Source organism: Ambystoma mexicanum, chromosome 14 (genome assembly GCF_040938575.1).
Source record: "Ambystoma mexicanum isolate Mex_15411 chromosome 14, UKY_AmexF1_1, whole genome shotgun sequence".
NCBI classification, from domain to species: Eukaryota; Metazoa; Chordata; class Amphibia; order Caudata; family Ambystomatidae; genus Ambystoma; species Ambystoma mexicanum.
Window position 1 is genome coordinate 619,370,688 of NC_090940.1, and position 21,560 is coordinate 619,392,247.

Here is a 21,560-nt window from a genome sequence, read left to right on the forward strand (position 1 = left end):
TGTAGGCCTGGCAGGACTATACTCTCCCTGTACAGCCTGGGAACCCTTCTCTGCTCCCATCACCTGCCCCTGTAGGCCTGGCAGGACTCTCCCCTCCCTGTACTGCCTGGGAACCCTTCTCTGCTCCCATCACCTGCCCCTGCAGGTCTGGCAGGCCTCTCCCCTCCCTGTACAGGCTCGGAACCCTTCTTTGCTCCCATCACCTGCCCCTGTAGGCCTGGCAGGACTCTCCCCTCCCTGTACTGCCTGGGAACCCTTCTCCGCTCCCATCGCCTGCCCCTGCAGGTCTGGCAGGCCTCTCCCCTCCCTGTACAGGCTTGGAACCCTTCTCCGCTCCCATCGCCTGCCCCTGCAGGTCTGGCAGGCCTCTCCCCTCCCTGTACAGGCTGGGAACCCTTCTCCGCTCCCATCGCCTGCCCTGCAGGTCTGGCAGGAACCTCCCCTCCCTGTACAGCCTGGGAACCCTTCTCCGCTCCCATCACCTGCCCATGTAGGCCTGGCAGGACTCTCCCCTCCCTGTACAGCCTGGGAACCCTTCTCTGCTCCCATCAGCTGTCCATGTAGGCCTGGCAGGACTCTCCCCTCCCTGTACAGCCTGAGCACCCTTCTCCGCTCCCATCGCCTGCCCCTGCAGGTCTGGCAGGACTCTCCCCTCCCTGTACAGCCTGAGAACCCTTCTCTGCTCCCATCACCTGCCCATGTAGGCCTGGCAGGACTCTCCCCTCCCTGTACAGCCTGAGAACCCTTCTCCGCTCCCATCGCCTGCCCCTGCAGGTCTGGCAGGACTCTCCCCTCCCTGTACAGCCTGAGAACCCTTCTCCGCTCCCATCAGCTGTCCATGTAGGCCTGGCAGGACTTTCCCCTCCCTGTACAGGCTGGGAACCCTTCTCCACTCCCATCACCTGCCCCTGCAGGTCTGGCCGGCCTCTCCCCTCCCTGTACAGGCTGGGAACCCTTCTCCGCTCCCATCAGCTGTCCATGTAGGCCTGGCAGGACTCTCCCCTCCCTGTACAGGCTGGGAACCCTTCTCCGCTCCATCGCCTGCCCCTGCAGGTCTGACAGGACTCTCCCCTCCCTGTACAGCCTGAGAACCCTTCTCCGCTCCCATCGCCTGCCCCTGCAGGTCTGGTAGGACTCTCCCCTCCCTGTACAGCCTGAGAACCCTTCTCTGCTCCCATCACCTGCCCATATAGGCCTAGCAGGACTATACCCTCCCTGTACAGCCTGGGAACCCTTCTCTGCTCCCATCACCTGCCCATGTAGGCCTGGCAGGACTATACCCTCCCTGTACAGCCTGGGAACCCTTCTTTGCTCCCATCACCTGCCCCTGTAGGCCTGGCGGGACTCTCCCCTCCCTGTACTGCCTGGGAACCCTTCTCCGCTCCCATCGCCTGCCCCTGCAGGTCTGGCAGGCCTCTCCCCTCCCTGTACAGGATTGGAACCCTTCTCCGCTCCCATCGCCTGCCCCTGCAGGTCTGGCAGGCCTCTCCCCTCCCTGTACAGGCTGGGAACCCTTCTCCGCTCCCATCGCCTGCCCTGCAGGTCTGGCAGGAACCTCCCCTCCCTGTACAGGCTGGGAACCCTTCTCCGCTCCCATCGCCTGCCCATGTAGGTCTGGCAGGACCCTCCCCTCCCTGTACAGCCTGGGAACCCTTCTCTGCTCCCATCACCTCCCCTGTAGGCCTGGCAGGACTCTCCCCTCCCTGTACAGCCTGGGAACCCTTCTCCGCTCCCATCACCTCCCCTGTAGGCCTGGCAGGACTCTCCCCTCCCTGTACAGCCTGGGAACCCTTCTCCGCTCCCATCACCTGCCCATGTAGGTCTGGCAGGACCCTCCCCTCCCTGTACAGCCTGGGAACCCTTCTCTGCTCCCATCACCTCCCCTGTAGGCCTGGCAGGACTCTCCCCTCCCTCTGCAGCCTGGGAACCCTTCTCTGCTCCCATCACCTGCCCCTGTAGGCCTGGCAGGACTCTCCCCTCCCTGTACTGCCCGGGAACCCTTCGCCGCTCCCATCACCTGCCTCTGTAGGCCTGGCAGGACTCTCCCCTCCCTGTACTGCCTGGGAACCCTTTGCCGCTCCCATCAGCTGTCCCTTTAGGCCTGGCAGGACTCTCCCCTCCCTGTATAGCCTGTGAACCCTTCTCTGCTCCCATCACCTGCCCCTGTATGCCCGGCAGGACTCTCCCCTCCCTGTACAGCCTTGGAACCCTTCTTTGCTCTCCTCCCTGTACAAGCTGGGAACCTTCCCCCGCTCCCATCAGCTGTCCCTTTAGGCCTGGCAGGACTCTCCTTTCCCTGTACAGCCTGGGAACCCTTCTCCGCTCCCATCAGATGTTCCTTTAGGCCTGGCAGGACTCTCCTTTCCCTGTACAGCCTGGGAACTCTTCTCTGCTCCCATCAGCTGTCCTTGTAGGCCTGGCAGGACTCTCGCCCACCCTGTACAGTCTGGGAACCTTTCCCTGCTCCCATCAGTTGTCCCTGTAGGCCTGGCAGGCCTCTCCCCTTCCTGTACAGGCTGGGAACCCTTCTCAGCTCCCATCACCTGCTTCTGTAGCCCTGGCAGGACTCTCCCCCTCCCTGTACAGCCTGGGAACCCTCCTCCGCTCCCATCACCTGTCCCTGTAGGCCTGGCACGACTCTCCCCTCCCTGCACAGAATGGGAACCCTTCTCCGCTTCCATCACATGTCCCTGTAGGCCTGGCAGGACTCCCCCCTCCCTGGGTAGCCTGGGAACTCTTCTCTGCTCCCATCAGTTGTCGTCCCTTGTAGGCCTGGCAGACCTCTGCCCTCCCTGTTCAGCCTGGGAACCCTTCTCCGCTTCCATCACTTGTCCCTTTAGGCCTGGCAGGACTCTTCCCTCCCTGTACAGCCTGGGAACCCTTCTCCGCTCCCATCACCTGTTCCTGTAGGGCTGGCGGCACTCTCCCCTCCCTGTACAGCCTGGGAACCCTTCTCTGCTCCCTTTCACCACTCCCTATAGGGCATGGTGGCCCATCTCTTCTCCCAACCACCTTCCCTGTAAAGCCTGGGAACCCTTCCCTATTACCCCTCCCTGTGCAGCCTTGGAGCCCTTTGCCCTTTCCTATCACCTCTCCATGTGGGGCATGGAAGGACGTCTCCCCTACCTATCATGCCCTTTCTTTAGGGCCTGGCAACCTTTCTCCCCTAAATGTCACCTCTCATTGCAGGGTCATACAGTATGTCACTCCTTCAGGAGGGCCTGGAGGCCTGGGTCTTTAGTTGTATCTAGGTTGGCCTGCCTCTGTTTCCACTGTGTGGTCACTCAGCCTGTATTTGTCGAGCACTTGCCTGTGATTTGTGTACCGGACCAATGTCAGGAGTTCTGCAAGTGTGCGGTCTCCTGTTAGTGCTCTGTGCCATTCCAATTTGCTGTTCTGCCCAAACCGTGTCTCCCAGAAGGCTTGCTAGTGGCTCCCTGTTATCTGCTTGGGCCCCTGGGAGATACCTCTCCCTGTGTGTTCTTTCCCATATTCTGGCTGCTGGTGTTGGGGGTAGCCACTGTGCTGTAGAAGCGCTCATTGCAGATCTTTTCTGGGATTGGTTATTTGGTCCTGTGGTGCCTGGCAGCGCAGGATGTTTTTGTCCCTCTTCAGGTTAGGCTCCTAGATGGTGCTTTGAGTGCTGCCTGTAAGCCAAAACTGTTGCCATGGAAGTGAAGACAGGTCTCAAGAATAATCTCCTCGTCCTCACCTGAGTGCTTCTTCTTGCTAGGTGTGCTTGACTCCTTTTCCCGAGTTGACCTTCGACCCTGGAAGAGAAAAGGTCTCTCCTTAGAGGCAGCCACTCTGTCCAACAGGATGGGCTAGCTGGACTGAGAGGCCCACACCCCAGGAGCAGCCAAAACGGGGAAAAAGCCTGTGAAGGCAGAAAACCCCCCAGGGTACGATGGCCTCCCCATATACTGCTCTCAGGGGCTACAATGGTCAATGGCACGGAAGAGCAATGTAGAATCGCCCTTATACGAAAAGGCACAATGCACAGGGGAGAAAAACGGAAAAGGAACTGAATGCGGAGGATAGAAGCCAGGTCGGGATACTGAAGGCAGAAGAGGGGTAACAAGGCAGGAGAAAGGAATTCAAGTAGAGTGGAAAGCAAACGGATCAACAGAGGAAGCAGGGAGAGACAAGGAAGACAAACAACTAGCGTCCTCCCTAAAGCGCAAGCTGGAGAGTTGAAATGGAGCTGATGACGGAAAACGTCCGCAAAATGGAGGAGGCAGCAGGGTAACCCCTGCGGGGTCATGCCGCAGGGAGCGGGGGCCCTCACCCGGAAGGGTAAAGGACAAGGGGGCGAAACGGCGCCAAAGCTGAATGGGCCAGAAAGCCCGCGAAGGATAAACAAAAGGAAGGGGGCGTGGCTTGCAAGATATAAGCAGGCGGGACCAGGGACCAGGCATCTCGCTCCTGCACTGGGACCCGGTCGCCGCCACCTGACAAGGACAAGGAATTTCGTTCGTTGCCGCTCGCCCGCCCAGCAGAAGGAAGGAGGACCAGTGACCAGGCCGGGAAACGCGTCGAGAAAACGACCACGAGGAAGCAGCAGGCGGGATCGTGCAGCCGGTGGAGGACAGCCGGCGTGCGTGGAAGGGCGGCCCAGCTGATCGGGAGTTGCGGCGCGGCGGGAAGTAGAGACGGAGGACTGCTAGCTGGATCGCCCGCCTAGCAGAAGGAGCCGAGCAGAGCCAGGAACGCGGAGGGAGGTCGACCGCAAGGATCCGGCAGGCGGGATCGCGCAGCCGGGGGAAGACAGCCGGCGGGCGCGGAGGAGCAGCGCGGCTGATCTGAAGCAGTGGCGTGAGAAGGCGGGCCCAGCCCAGGACCAGGTATCAAGGTGTCGAAGGCGGAGCAGAGCTGCTGGTGAGCCCGCCTAGCGGCTGCCGGAGGCAAGGAGCAAGGAAAGTCGGCCGGGTCACACGGGGCTGCAACCCGGTCGGAGGAACAGGTCGGGGGGAACACCAGCCGGAGGCGCATCCGCATCCCGCCCCCCCCCTCTCTCACGGCCAGAAACATCCCGGGCGGAGGGGCCAACGCAGGGGCACGCAGACGCCCACGCCCTCCCTCCAAGAGGACGGAAGCATTCGGCAGGCCGCAAGGAGGCAGCCGCAGGGGAGGAGCGGCTACACATGAGCACTGAACACGGGCAGCAGCAACGAGCGGCCCAGGAGAAGCAAGAAGCAGGTGGTTGTCCCATTGCGAGGCCGCCAAATGGATCTGGCGTCATTCATGGAATTGGCCAGGGTGGCAGCAGCAACCCATGGCCCGGACTGGATGTCCAGGATGGTGGCCCAACCTAGCCAGGAAGGGCGCAGCCAGGGGGTGGAAAGCTCCCCTCTGATGTTTCAGGACAGTGGCAGCGAGGCCACCGTGATCGAGGCCGAGATCCACAGCCTGGGGGAGGAAGAAGAAGAAGAGGAGACCCAGGGGAGCAAAAGGAAAAGGACAATGACGGCCAGGGCTAAAGCGAGCAAGGAGCAGGCCAGCAGCACCAAGAGACCACGGCAGAAGGGGAGGGCGCAGGAGGATGCGGCCTTAACGGCTCCTACACCTGCTGAGGCTCCAGGGAATCGAGTGAGCCCACCCAACGCTCCTGCGACCAGAACGGTGGATGTCGCGGGTGGAGGAACAACATCCCTGGAGACAGTGAAAGGTATGGTGTTAGAATGCATGCAAGCATGGGGGAAAATGGGGCAAATGCCGAATGTTGTGCCCAGTACTGGTATGGTGGTAGGGGGACTGTCTCAAGGAAGAATAGCCACGCATCTGGGGGCATCACAAGGGCTGGGAGGGCCCTGGTGCAGCGGTAGCACTCAAGGCTGGGCACAGGCGGGTGGAATAAGTCAATTGCCTCAGAAGAGGGGGATACCGCCCGGGGGTTTCTTATCTGTCGGGCTGCCTAGTGTGGGCCCACCTATGGGAGGCGGGCAGCAAGCACAGTTGGCAGGGCTCCCGTGGGGTCAAGAATGGACAAACCAGGGGCCAGGGGCGTCGGTAAGCATGGAAGGAGCCCAGCAGTTGGCTTCAGGGTCGCCGGCAGGGGCACAGGGGATGCAGAAGGAGGCAGGGCCTGGTGCAGTCTTGATAGGGGGGCTGAGCGCGGCGCAGCCCGTAGCAGCAGGCCTGATCAGCAGTGAAACAGGGGGTTTGTGGGGGCAGGCAACCCAGTATGGGAGGCCAATGCCAGGGTTCGCACCTATGCGGGCTACGGTGAATTCTCTGGTGTGGCACATTCCATGGGGGATCAAGGAGAGGTTGTGGAGGAAGGAATTCATTGACATCTTTGATTTGTTGGGGATCGTCCCCACGGGGGGAGGACTAAAGGAACTGTCTGAAAAGGAAAAAGAGAAAAGGGACAGGGAGGCCACCAAGGTGGAGCGTTCCATTAACAACTGGCTAAAAGCTTATAGGATGTATATGTCAGTAATGTTGGAGAGGTACCCGCAGGATGCACTGGCGATGATAGCGTACGAACAATATGTGCATGATTTGTATCAGAAGTATGGAGGCGAGGGATGGCTGGAGTATGACCGAGGCTTTAGATTAAAAATGCAGATATGGCCAGCAATGTCATGGGACGAGATGGATGTCGGGGGGTACATGGACAAAGTGGTGCCCTGCAGGGAATCACAGGACGAGTCACCAGGAGAGAAGTCTCGGGGTGGGAGAGGCAGAGGCGGGTTCCCGCAACGGGGGAGAGGATCCTTTCGCGGGCCCTCCTCCTGGGTGTACCGGGCAGCAGCCCACCAGGGGGAGCCAGAAGTCTGCTGGCGGTTTGCAGAAGGGTATTGCTCATACGGGAAGACATGCAGGTACAAGCACCAGAGGGGTGGTGGTACGGGCACCCGCAGGGCCACTCCGGGAGAGGCTAAACCCGGGGATGGAGGGAAACAAAAGAATAAAGGGAATGTTGAGTGATGCGCCGACAAAACAAGGCAATGCTGTGGTAACAATGAATGACAAATGTATGATTAAAAGGGCATTGCCCACACCAGTTAGCCTTCTGGCCATGACTCCCTTCCTAAATGAGTACCATAACAAAGCCGACGCAAAATTGCTATGGCAAGGGTTCAGGTGGGGCTTTAGGATCCCGGGGGCAGGTTCTCAAGGGGGAAGGGAGGCGGCCAACCTACGATCGGCTCTGGAGAATCCCGAGGTGGTGGAAAGGAAGGTTAACAAAGAGGTGAGGCTGGGGAGAGTGGGCGGCCCATTTTCTAGGCCCCCCATGAGCAATCTGGTAGTATCGCCGCTAGGACTGGTGCCGAAGAAGGAGGAGGGTCAATTCCGCCTGATACACCACCTATCCTTCCCCGAGGGTCAGTCAGTGAACAGCGGCATCCCAGAGGAACAGTGCAGGGTGCAGTACGCCTCCCTGGAGGATGCGATACTAATGGTAAAAGCGGCAGGGGAAGGGGCATTGTTGGGGAAAGCTGACATAGAATCTGCCTTCCGTCTATTACCAATCCACGAGGATAGTCACCACTTGCTGGGTTTTAAGGTGGGGGACAAGTACTACTATGACAAATGCCTCCCCATGGGGTGCGCCATTTCCTGCTCATATTTTGAGGCATTCAGCTCCTTTCTGGAGTTTACGGTAAGGCAGGAGATAAAAAATGGGGGAATGTTGCACTACTTGGATGATTTTCTCTTCGTGGGGAGGGAGGGGACGGATGAGTGCAGATCCATGATGGAGATATTTCAAAATAAAATGGAACGACTAGGGGTACCCCTTGCACCAGGAAAGACCGTGGGGCCAGCAACGACATTGACATTTCTGGGGATCGATATCGATTCAGTTAAAGGGGAGTGTAGGCTCCCTCAGGACAAGGTAGAAAAACTGAGGGGCTTGATTCGGGAGCTGATGGGTAAAAACAAAGCGACCTTGAGGGAATTGCAAGTGCTGGCTGGAAACCTCAATTTTGCAGGCAAAGTGATACCAGCAGGGAGGGCATTTGCCAGAAGTGTAGAACTAAAAACGGTGGGCTTACAACATGCCGCACAGCACGTCAGATTGGGTGCAGAGGTAAAAGAGGATCTCAGAATGTGGGATGGCTTCCTGTCAGGTTCCAGCGGGGTGGCAATCTGGAGGGCGGACTGGGCAAGCAGTCAGAGGCTCAAACTGTTCACGGATTCATCCGGGTCCCTGGGTTTCGGGGCTATCCTGGGGGACAGATGGTGCGGCATGGCGTGGCCAGAGGAATGGCACAAGGAAGGGGTCACAAAAGATATCACGCTACTAGAGCTATTCCCCATAGTGGTTGCATTCAAGCTGTGGGGCGGGCAGCTGCAAAATTCCAAGGTCTCGCTATGGTCGGACAACTTGGCTGTGGTACAGATCATTAACACAGGATCGTCCAGTAACCCGAGGGTGCTGAGGCTCCTCAGAGAACTCACCAGGAGTTTGTTAGAGTTGAACATTGAGGTTAGAGCACGGCACATTCCAGGGGTGAAAAACACGGCCGCTGATTCTCTGTCTCGTTTACAGTGGGACCGGTTCCGGGAGAGCTGCCCCGAAGCAAGGGAGGAGATGACCCCATTCGAGGTACAATGGTGGGGGATGATTGGGGCGATCTGACCGCATTAGTTGAAACTGCCCTGGCACCCGGTACAACCAAGAGGTACAGGGCTTGTTGGATTCGGTTTGCACAGTTCCAAGAGGAGGTACTAGCAGGGGACCCCGGGGAGAACCCGGTGAGAGCATTCATAGGCTGGTGCTGGAAGACAGGGAAGACTCGGGCTTGGGTAAGCTATCACCTAGCGGCCATAGCACATCATGCAAAAGTACACGGGGAGAAGAACCCCACTAAGGAGCATTATGTCCTACTGGCCATGAAGGGCTGGGCGAGGCAAAGCACAGCAAAACCGGATGAGAGACGGCCAATCGATATTGGGAAATTGCACGGATTAATTAAATGCCTGGGGGAAGTATGTCGGGATGAATCGGAGCGTGTGCTCTTCTCGGCGGCTTTTACTGTGGCATTTTTTGGGGCGCTCAGAATCAGCGAATTGGTGCCGGAAAACAAGAACGGCAAAGGGAGTGGGTTCTTGCGCGTCAGGGACATCCAAGTGGGGAGCGCTCAGGTCGTCATTTATGTGAGGCGGTCAAAGACGGATCAGAAAGGAAAGGGTACGGCGCTGACCGTACATGCCATTCAGGCGAGCAGGGTTTGCCCGGTGGCGGCAGCGGCAAACTTTATGCGACAGAGGCGGCCATCAGGGGCTGAGGCGCCATGGCTCACTCACAAGGATGGGTCCGCGCTAAGCCGATTTCAGTTCAAAAAAGTAATGTCCCTTGGGCTGGAGAGAATGGGTATGGCAGGGGGCCAGTTTGGGACACATTCCTTTCGGATTGGGGCCGCCACCTCAGCATCAGTCGGGGGGCTAGGGGCCGAAGAGATTAAGAGATTGGGGAGATGGTCGTCAGGATGTTATAAACGTTATGTCAGGCCGGAAAAAGTGTAAAGATAACCATGCCGTTCCCTCCATGTCATTTACCAGCAGTGCACCAAAGGAAACTACGCACAGTATGGGTGGTGGGGCACTCATTCATCTCAAGGGCAAAGGCAAGCTGGAACCAGCAGCAAGAGATCTTGACGGCAGGAGAATTCAAGATCGAATGGCACGGGGTGCCAGGGATGAAATGGGCCCAGCTGAAAGGGCAATTGCATACGCTGCTAAACAAACGGCGGAAGCCGGATGTGTTGGTAATACACTTGGGAGGGAACGACCTGACCAGCTTAGGGAGGGGGACCTTGCTGAGAGACATCACAAGCTCTTTACAGGAAATATCAGCACAGATGGGGGAGACGGAGATCATCTGGTCCGAGGTGATTCCGCGGTTGCAATGGAGGGGGGCAGCAAACCATTCGGCGGTAGAGAAATCAAGGAGGAAGCTGAACGGGGCAGTGGCCAAATTCTGCAAGGGCAGAGGTTTCTACCAGATCAGGCATGGTCTGATTGACGGGAAGACCCCCGAGTATTTCTTAGCCGATGGGGTGCACTTATCCCCTAAGGGAATGGAGCTCTTTTTCTGGAACATTTGCACCAAATTGCTGGAATTGTGAGAAGGAATGAGGAAGAAGGGAGCCAACGGAGGGCGGGAACCCACCGGTTGGCGTGGCGGTGTTTGGGCAACCAAGCACAAACGATAGACTCCGGACGAGCCAGAAGGAAACAGAATGGGTCTTCGCTCTTCTGGACCAGCGCCTCTTGGGCCTAAACGGCGGGGGCGCCTGGCCCAAGAGGCGCTGGTCCAGAAGAGCTCAGCTTCCCCCCCGAAACAAACGGCGCTCTCCCCACCCACGGACCCCTGCACGGGCAGGATAGGAACAGGTACAATGGGTCGGGGGAGTTGGGGGCCTACTATACCAAGTATAGGGGGAAGCAAAGGAAATCCGGCAAGCAAGCGCCACACGCGCAGAATGAGGTCACTATTGTGTACAAATACTTCTGTTGTCATGGAAATAAAACTGCGGCCAATTTTGCCAATTGAAATCTTGTGTCATGCCAATTCATGGGGGTTAAAAACATTGTGTGCATGCGCAAAGATAATTGGGAGTAAAGGCAAATGGACGGCTGCAGGGGTTATGGAGCTGACGACGGAAAACGTCCGCAAAATGGAGGAGGCAGCAGGGTAACCCCTGCGGGGTCATGCCGCCGGGAGCGGGGGCCCTCACCCGGAAGGGTAAAGGACAAGGGGGCGAAACGGCGCCAAAGCTGAATGGGCCAGAAAGCCCGCGAAGGATAAACAAAAGGAAGGGGGCGGGGCTTGCAGGATATAAGCAGGCGGGACCAGGGACCAGGCATCTCGCTCCTGCACTGGGACCCGGTCGCCGCCACCTGACAAGGACAAGGAATTTCGTTTCCACCCACCCACCCGCGAAATACAAGGAGGAGGACACCCGGGTTGTGCTGTCGCAGGGCACCCAGGTCAGAAGATGACAAGTTGGCGGTGTTTGGGCAACCAAGCACAAATGATAGACTCCGGACGAGCCAGAAGGAAACAGAATGGGTCTTCGCTCTTCTGGACCAGCGCCTCTTGGGCCTAAACGGCGGGGGCGCCTGGTAGGAACAAACAAGGCTCAGCTTCCCCCCCGAAACAAACGGCGCTCTCCCCACCCACGGACCCCTGCACGAGCAGGATAGGAACAGGTACAATGGGTCGGGGGAGTTGGGGGCCTACTATACCAAGTATAGGGGGAAGCAAAGGAAATCCGGCAAGCAAGCGCCACACGCGCAGAATGAGGTCACTATTGTGTACAAATACTTCTGTTGTCATGGAAATAAAACTGCGGCCAATTTTGCCAATTGAACTCTTGTGTCATGCCAATTCATGGGGGTTAAAAACATTGTGTGCATGCGCAAAGATAATTGGGAGTAAAGGCAAATGGACGGCTGCAGGGGTTATGCGATGCTCTGCAGATCCGAAAGATATATAAGCCAGACGGCGTCCGCCATCTTGGAAAGAACATTTAGATCATTAGCTACGTTCAGAGCGAACATAGCGGAACAACCATTGCTGAAGTATCCATCGGTGCCTAGCTTCCACAGGGCACTAGCCATGACAGTGTGCCCCCTCTTATACTCCGTCGTGCCAGGTTTTCCAGGATGCAGGTGGTGAAAACGCTGCAGAAGCACAGGAGCCTTGATGTGTGTACTAGGCTCCCAGGAATCCTCAGAGTCCGGATAGCCCTTCCAATGCACAAGATACTGTAAGGTACCCTTGTGGAATCGCGAGACATTGATTCTCGCTACTTCATATTCTTCAGTGTCTTCGGGTGCTCTTTGTGGCATCCTGAGAGGTCTTCTTTTGGAATGCAGGTCCAGTTGGTAAGTGCATAACCAGGAAGAATGAAACATCGGATGCACTCGTCGAAGTAGCTTGGGTAAGCTAAGCTTGAAGGCCACATGTTTAACCTTAGCCATAATCTTGTATGGTCCAATATATCTGGGCGACAGTTTCAATGTTCAAACCCAACGGGGCAGGTATTTAGTGGAAAGCCAAACAAGCGTACCCTTTTCCCATTCTGGTTCCCTTCTTCTCCGCCTGTCAGCATATCTCTTGTTTACTTGCTTGCTTCTTTCCAGATTGGCATTTGCTAATCTTTGAGCTTGAGAAATGTCCTCAAGCAGAGCATCAATGGAAGATATGCAAGAGGATGGGAAGGTGTCACATGGGAAGGATCTTGGATGCATGCCATAAGAACAGTATAAAGGACTTAGCCTCGTGATAGAGTGGACTGTATTGTTGGAAGAATATTCTGCAGTTGGTAACAAATCCATCCAGTTGTCTTGTTTGGCGTTAGAGATGCAGCGTAGATACTGTTCCATGGTTTGGTTTAACCTTTCTGTCTGTGCGCTAGTTTGCGAGTGGTAATCTGAAGATAAGGCTCGGTCGATTCCTAAGAGATTACACAATGGGCCTCATTACACGGTAGGCCAATAGCGCCATGGCTACCCCCTTACCGCATTCTGGGTCCGTGTTCCCCGAATAGGGATTTACCGGGTCATTCTGACCTTGGAGGACCCGGTAAATCCCCATCCGGGAACCATTCCCCATTCCCATTTGAACCCCCATAGGTCTCAATGGGAATGGGGATGGAGCTAGTAGCGGGCCCGTTATTAGCTCTGAAGTCCCTCAACGGGTCCCTTCCTTAACGCCTGGTAAAACCAGGCGTTAGGGAAGGGACCTGCTAAGGGACCTCGTAGTAGGGCAGTAAGGGATTACTGGCACCGGTGCCCTTACCGGTGCCGGTAATCCCTTACCGCCTACCGTGTAATGAGGCCCAATGTCTTCCAAAAGAGAGAGGTATTTTGTGTTCCTCAATCAGAGATTATTGTGGAAGGAAGTCCATGTAATCGGAATATACAGTTGAAGAAAACCTTAGCCATCTCAGGGGTAGATGGTAGTCCTGGTAAGGGAGAAAAATTAGCCAGTTTGCTAAAGCAGTTGATGGTTACCATTATGGCGGTACACACCCGGGAGGGGGGTAAGTCCACCACAAAATCAGTGGCGATATGACTCCATGGCCTAGAAGGAGTAGGTCCTTTTTCCAAAAAGCCTATAGGGCTCGCTGTGCTGTATTTCCCTCGGGCACACAGAGGACACTTATCTACGTTCTTGACATCCCTTCGGGGGGACAGCCACCAAAAAGAGAATAAGACCAATTCTAAGGTGGCGGCCTGACCCTTATCTCCAGCGATCATAGAGTCATGGCACCATGACAAAACTTTACTTTGAAGAATGTGGGTGGGAATCAGTAGTTGCTCTCCATGAAAGAGTAAACCATTCTTTGTTGTCAAAATTGGCTCTGATCCGGAAAATGAAGAAACAGGAAACCCGGATGTTAGGACTGATTTTCTATACTCTGGCCTGGGGGACAGATGCGAAGAAGCCCAACCTTTATTGTGACAGGGACACCTCTGAGAGCTGTTGTGAAAACAGTTCAAAGTAGCAGTGACGAGTGGTCTAGTCTAAGTCTCCAGAGGTGGTGAGCTTGTGTAGTGTCCACAATGAGTACACACAATGGGAGTCACAGATTACACTTAGAAAGTAAGCATAAAAATACAGTTATTTATTTATGGTCAAACAACACTATGAAAAATGACTACTAACAGGTAGAAGTATCAAACAATACTAATAATAGAAATCATATATACAGTCACTAGAGTAGGGCATAATACAGATCAAACCCCTCTAAAGGAAAGTGTAGATTCGTTTATGCACTACAGGTCCACAGAGAATTAGCCCTAGCTTCAAAAGTCCTTTCCTAAATTGTCTGGGGCTTTATGCCCAAAAATTCAGGAAAAGTTCAGACACAGTTTGCAATGCTGGAAAAAATGAAGGTAGGGTCTCTGCAGTCCAGTGAACGATTCCAAGGGTTAGAGGACAAGTTTTTCTAACTAACAAAAGTGTCCCCAACTTTCGGAAGGCTTGCCTGAGCAAGCAATGGCAATGGCAAAGTATTGTAAAAGTTTTAGAAAAGTTAGCAAAACCTTTAAAGGGAATTTAGGGGCATGTAAGAACCATTGTAACTCACCTCCGTACTCTGATTCTTAACAGGACTTGGCAGGTCAATGGACGAGGGACCAAGGTTGCTTTTCCCACCATCCGTCGTCCTTGATTCGCAAGGGTTGCAGGATCAAGCAGATTTCGGGTCGGTATCTTTAGCTGATACAAGGACTCTCGGTGGCAGAATGCAGCAAAACATGATGCAATAACACTCTCAGGAGTGGACCAGACTAAGGTGAAATGTTTTGGAGGGTGGTCACCGCAGCACAGCGACGCAAAGGGACTCACTTGTCACAGTCAGACTTTCCCCTCCTATCTCGGGTCCCCTTGATGCTAGGACTCTGAAAAATTTGCAGCTGTAAATTTGCAGTGGTAAGTCTTCCAGGAAAAGCTGAGGATCCCCCAAGTTCCAAACCTCAACGCGGAACGGTGACATCAGCAGCACGGTAGCCCAAGCTCAGAGCTGGACAGCCACAGGGCAGTCCGGGGCACTTCCAAAGGCTCTTCTTTGCAGGGTACAGAGCAGACGTCAGGAATGGATGCTCCCTCCACTCCACGGGTTGCAGCTCCCTTGCAGGACTCCTGAAGATTGACAGCAAGAAAGAGCTCTTCCAGGACAGCAGCAGAAGGTGGTCGCCAAGCCTCCTTCGGATAGGTCACTAGTCTCCTCACGGGTCTCACAGCTGGACAAGAGTCTTGGCTCCTTCGGGTTTCTCCAGGATCTCTCTAGAGTGAGTGCAGGGGTCCTCTTCCTATCGCAAAAGCCAGCTAAGAGCAGAAACTCCCACTAGTCAATAACAGAACTAGCACCACACACATGCCAGCAGTGGTCCAATCAGGACCACTGGCAGGAACACTCATGCATAACACTCAGACACACTGAGACCAGTTTGTGGATTGGGACCCGACAGTCTCAGCCCACATCCTGCCGGCAAACACACATAGCCCTCCAGTAGCCCGCCAAAAGCCTCTGCTTTCATGGGAAATATATATGGCCTCAGAGGCTAGGAAGAAGGCTAAAAGACAAGATGGCCAAAGGACCAGCAGAAAACCTTGTGGCATGGCCATGTTTGGTCACTAGTCACAGTCAGTAGCCAAACGCGGTAAAGCTAAAATGAAAAGCACCAAAAAATTGTAAAAAGTCACTGCTGCCACCAGCTTGTCCATTTAGCACACCTATAGTAATCAGAAATTCTCAGAGTGTTTGTCTACGGCAAAAACAAAAGCGTACCCCATTTTACTGCATTGTAAAATGCATTGTACAATGATAAAAAGCTACCACAAGTGTCAGCAAGTTACTAAGATTAGTAACTAAGTAACTAGACTAAGGGATGCCATGTTTCCCAGTACTGACAGCCTGAAGGACATGTCGGTTTCCCCCTAACAGATGAGCAAAAGACAGTGTAGTGAAGCTTAAGGCTTCACTGCACTGTAAAAAGTACAGGCCAGGATAAAAAATAAAAGCAAACAGTTTAGGGGTCCATTAAAATGGAAGGAAAGGAGCAGTAAAGAGAAATCCTTCTTAACACCAGATGAGGCCTCCTTAACCTCCTGTAGAAAGGAAGTTACTGAACAAACGGACCATTCTTCTGGGATGATGCGTTCAGATGTGGACAAACCCTCCAGCGAAATGTTGGGGTTCCGAGACAGGCTATCTGCAATGATGTTCTCGCTCCCCAGAATGTATGTTATGCAAAAATCGAATTGAGCAAATAAATAAGCCCATCTAGCTTGTCTGACATTGCTGCAGTCCATCGAACGTAAAACCCTGAGATTCCGGTGGTCAGTGCGAATCTCAAAAGGATGTCCTGCACCCAACAATAAATGGCACCATTCCATGGAAGCTTGTTTGATGGCTAATAGTTCCTTTTCAATCACCAAGTAATTAATCTCACTCAGACTCAAGGTCTTTCATAGATATGCAACGGTATGTTGAATACTTTAGATCTTCTGTTTGAGGACTGCGCCTATATGTCCAGCGGAAACATGAGCCCCAACTATAAATGGGATAGTCTGATCGGGTTGTTTAAGTATAGGTGTCATGAACCGTCGGACACGCCCCTTTTGGACCTTCTGGTCCTTGACACATCAGGGCTTAAACTCTGCTGTACTTCCAACATGGCCATTACACACAGAACGCTGCCTACCAGCTTTCACGTCCGACGTAGCATGTTCTATTAAGAAGCCACGCCCCCGCGGCCCTGCGCGTCTCAACGCTACTGATTTCTGTGGCTAGACGTGTGCTCCGTAGTTCGCCTTCGCTGAACTCTGTTGTTTCCTGGTTCCCGGACCCCCCGCTTCCTCCTACTTTCCTCTTCCTCTTTATCCTGTCTTGCTTCCCGGACTCCGTCTACCCGCCTCAGAGTACACCTCCTTCGAATCCTGGACTTCTTGGAGTTTCCTATTGATCCTGGATGTAGAAGCTGAACGAACGCTGGAAGCCGAAGATGGACGTGCAGGGTTGTACAAAACCCGAACCATACGGAAGAAGACTCCTCCCAAGAATTCCAGCAAGCAGCGAACTCAGGTGAGAAAGGGGGAAACCTGTGATAGATTGAGAAGCCACCTAACTGGAGTCAATACAGACATGGAGGCGGCCATTCAAGATCTTATGCGCGGCATGCAAGAACTAACGACCGAAGTACAAAACCTAAAGGCATAGAATGCTGCATTAAAAAAATTAGTCTTGTCCCGCGACTCCGCCACGAAAGAAAGCGTACTATTGGGCGGCATTGTGGACAAATATGATGGGTCTGCAAAAAACCTTTGTGGTTCCTTGATTCCTGTTTAGTCCACTTTACCTTTAAGCCCTATTATTTCTCTACTCCCAAGGCTAAGGTGGGCTTTATTATTTCGCACTTTTCCGGGAATGCATTAACCTGGGCCACACCTTTAGTTAATGCCGGAGATGCCCTCCTGGATGATTATGACGGATTCATTCAAACTCTTAAGACCATGTTTGACCGCCCAGAACAGGTCTATAGTGCTCAGGAACGTCTACTCGATTTCCAACAAGGCTCCCAGGACATGCTCACATATGTAACACGGTTTAAACAATTGGCTAAAGAAGCGGATTGGTCCTCAGAAGCCTGCTTCACTCTTTTTCGAAGAGGGCTAAATGAAGACATCGAGGATGAACTAGCCAGAGTGGCTCGCCCAAGTTCATTGCAAGCCCTTATGGATCTCGCTCTGCAGATCGACTTCCGCATCCAGGAAAGGAAGGCAGAGAAAAGGAAGACCAAGGGCCTCATTACCCGGTAGGCGGTGAGCCATGGTGCTATTTGCGCCATGGCTTATGCCGGTAAAATACCGGCACCGCCTTGGTGGAAAGGGGATTTACCGCCCCATTCCAAGGTTGGAGGGGCGGTAAATCCCCTTTCCGCCATTGCCCTTCCCCATTCCCATTTCTGACCCATAGGGCTCTATGGGAATGGGGAAGGCGGTAATTATGGCACCGCATTTTTGCGGTGCTGTAATTAGCTCCGAGGTCCCTTAGCGGGTTGGATTTTAACGCCTGCAAAAAGCAGGCGTTAAATCCCCCAACCCGCAAAGGGACCGCGTAGTAAGGCGGTAGGGATTTACCGGTACCGGTATTTTACCGGTACCGGTAAATCCCTACCGCCATCCGTGCAATGAGGTCCCAAGATACCCTTCCAGAAAATCCCTATGGAGACCTCCTCGAAGTCTGATTCTGTTCCTGCCCCTAGTAACAAACCCAAACCCATGCAACTAGGGGCTTTCCGTGGACCCATATCCCCCCAAGAAAGGATGCGAAGGATCCATACGGGCTTATGCATGTATTGTGGCTCGGACAAACATTTAGTGAGAGAGTGTCCTATAGCCCATCCACAGCGTTTGGGAAACGCCAGCTCCCGATCCTAGATGGAGCACAGTTTCGGCAGAGAGATGTTTGCTCCACATCTATTCCATCCTCAAACTCTCCTGGACAAAACAATCTGGTAATATTACAGGCCTTTCTATCGCCATCCAAGAAGGAAACCTACCCCATTTTGGCATTGGTGGATTGTGGAGCCATGGGAATATTCATAGATCAAGATTGGGTCTTTAAACACCGTATTCCATATGAAACCCGGGATATCATGCAACCCGTAGAAGCAATCGATGGAAGACCCCTTTCTTCAGGACCCATAACCCTTCAAACCAAGGAAATTGAGCTTGCAATAAACCACCATCGAGAGAAGATAAAGTTTGACATCATAAAGTCCGCCCATTACCCAATGGTTTTGGGTATGCGCTGGCTACAAAAACACAACCCATACATCAATTGGGCAGCAGGTTCCTTGTTTCTGGGTTCCGAACATTGCATGTCTCATTGCTTACTCCTGGATTCCGCTCCGACACCTTCGAAGGAGCTTTGGCAGACCATCAAGGCCCTCTCACAGTCTCAAATATCTTCCAGGTTCCTAAAGTCTATCAGGAATACGCCGATGTGTTCTCTTCTGCCATTGTCCAAGCCTTACCTCCTCATAGACCCGAAGACTGTGCTATTGATACCGAACCTTCAGCTGTGATTCCTTTTGGAAGGATGTTCATCTTGTCCGAACCTGAGAAAAGGGCCCTCCGTGAATAACTAGATACTAATCTTGAAAATGGCACCATACGACCATCCAAATCCCCAGCCGGAGCCTCACTGTTTTTTGTTCCAAAAAAGGATACCAATGAGCTCAGACCTTGTCTTGATTATCGAGGTTTAAATCAGTGCACCCTGAAAGATCGCTATCCATTGCCCTTGATCTCAGATATCCTGGAAGCAGTAAGAGGAGCCGTAATCTTCACTAAATTGGATCTCAGAGGTGCTCACCATCTGATCCGTATTAGAGAGGGAGACGAATGGAAGACAGCCTTTAGAACACCCTTTGGTCACTTTGAGTACTTGGTCATGCTCTTCGGACTTGCAAATGCCCCAGCGGTATTCCAACGCTTCATGGATCGGGTGTTTTCAGATATGTTATTCCTCCTCGTCATTGTGCATCTGGACGATATCTTAATATTCTCTAAGGACCATCTTAAGCATGAGGAGCATGTTAAGGCAGTGTTACAACAGCTACGTGAACACAAGCTCCTGGCTAAACCCGAGAAGTGCGTTTTCCATGTCTCTACTGTTCACTATCTAGGATTTGTCCTTAGCCCAGTGTCATGCATGCTGGACGTGGTTCTACCTCTTACGCTCATAGAACAGCTAGACCGTTCTATTCCAAATGGCGGTTGTTCGATACGTTGCCGGGAAAACGACGTCTGCACTTTTCACGTCGCTAACTTCACGTGTATTCTGCTTCGTCACGTGAACTACTGCATTACGTATAAAGCAGCGTGGAAACTTCACTCGCTGCTTCTGATCGAATCATTTGGCGTTGTGTAGCTGAACCTCCGATCTGCGTCCTTGCAGTTTTCCTCAGCTGCTTCTTGGGCCTTCTATAGCGTGTTTTCCGCCACACGCTGATTCCTGGAGCTGTTTGTTCGCGTGTACTTCCACACGCGCACGTTGTCTTCAAACGCGGCTGTCCTGGGCTGCGTGAATCCTGTTCGCGTGCGAATCCACAAGCGCACGCTATCTTCAAGCGCGGCTGGCCTGGACTGCGTGAATCCTGTTTGCGTGCAAATCCACACGCGCACGCTATCTTCAAGCGCGGCTGGCCTGGACTGCGTGAATCCTGTTCGCGTGTAAATCCACACACGCACGTTGTCTTCAAACGCGGCTGGCCTGGGCTGCGTGAATCCTGTTCGCGTGCAAATCCACAAGCGCACGCTATCTTCAAGCGCGGCTGGCCTGGACTGCGTGAATCCTGTTCGCGTGTAAATCCACACACGCACGTTGTCTTCAAACGCGGCTGGCCTGGGCTGCGTGAATCATGTTCGCGTGCAAATCCACAAGCGCACGCTATCTTCAAGCGCGGCTGGCCTGGACTGCGTGAATCCTGTTCGCGTGTAAATCCACACGCACACGTTGTCTTCAAGCGCTGCTGGCCTAGGCTGCGTGAATCCTGTTCGCGTGCAAATCCACAAGCGCACGCTATCTTCAAGCGCGGCTGGCCTGGACTGATTGAATCCTGTCCGCGTGTAATTCCACACGCACACGTTGTCTTCAAGCGCGGCTGGCCTGGACTGCGTGAATCCTGTTCGCGTGTAAATCCACACGCGCACGTTGTCTTCAAGCGCGGTTCCAAGACTGCGTGAATCCTATTCGCGTGTAATTCCACACGCGCACACTATTTTTTTCGCGGCTGTTCACAACCGCGTGTACTTTGTTTATACCATAAAAGGGCGCTATTTCCAACTCCTGCACCTGTGATATTAACAGGGGGATTTATTCATTTCTATACTTTTCTCTACGTGGGAAGGAAGCTTTTCAAGGACTGTTGGAAGGTGACAGTGAACAGTACTTTGGACGCTATCCTGTGGTGAATCAACCCGGTATCTAGCGTGAGCCTCGTTCCGTTCGGGATAAGTCTCCCTTACTAATCTTCCCTTCCTTGTCGTTTGTTCTACTTCTGGATTTTCCTCAAGAGACTTCTGCTGGATTCTTCTGCCCTAGACATAAGGTCAGTGTGTGCATTAATGTCAAATACTGTTCTATCATAGAGAGTCAATTTGGGGCAGTTTCTTATGATACTTTATTTTGTTCTAGGCTGACTTCCTATACCTTATCCACGCCCTTTCCAGTGATCCATCTCTCTGCCTGTTTTATCAGTCAGAGAGTTGTATCATTTGGAAGGTCTAAACTTGACTTCACAACTATCAAATCGTGTGAACAGGGATCCGGAAGACCCTACCATCTGTATCCTTTTGAGTACCGTATCCTTTTCAGTCAATACTTTGGTACTTTACGACACCCAGAAGATATTGGAATGGTTCACTCCAAGGTAAAAGCCATACTATCCTGTCTTATTCCGACTACCGTGAAACAAATCCAATCCTTCCTGGAGTTAGCTAACTTTTATTGGAAATTCATACCCTCCATCTACTACAAAGACAATTTTGGTGGGCGAGAATGAAAACTGACGTACGATTGTACATCCAAGCCTGTGCAGTCTGCAGTCAAAACAAACATGATAACAAAAGACCGGCAGGCCTCCTACTTCAACCCACACTACCAACAAGGCCCTGGGAAATTATTGCTACGGACTTCATTGTGGAATTACCACCTTCCAGGGGGTACACGAATATCATGGTCACCATAGATTTATTCACTCATATGGCTCATTTTACACCATTATATAAGCTACCTTCTTCCTCAGAACTTGCTGAAATCTTCCTGGAACACATATATATTTTTTTTTAAATACATTATTATTTTGAAATATAAACAATACAAACCAAACTGATAGCATTATTTACAATAAACTCGTGAGCATCAATTAACGATCATTACTGCTCCCCAAACCCCCCCCCCTCAAGAGCTTATTTGCATTTCTAGTTCTGTATCCGCTGCGTGTGGCTGGGTATCGCTTCCTTCCGAAGCTGCAGGATCCACTACTGTGCCAAACAGTCCTGTTATTAACATTCTCCAAGCCAT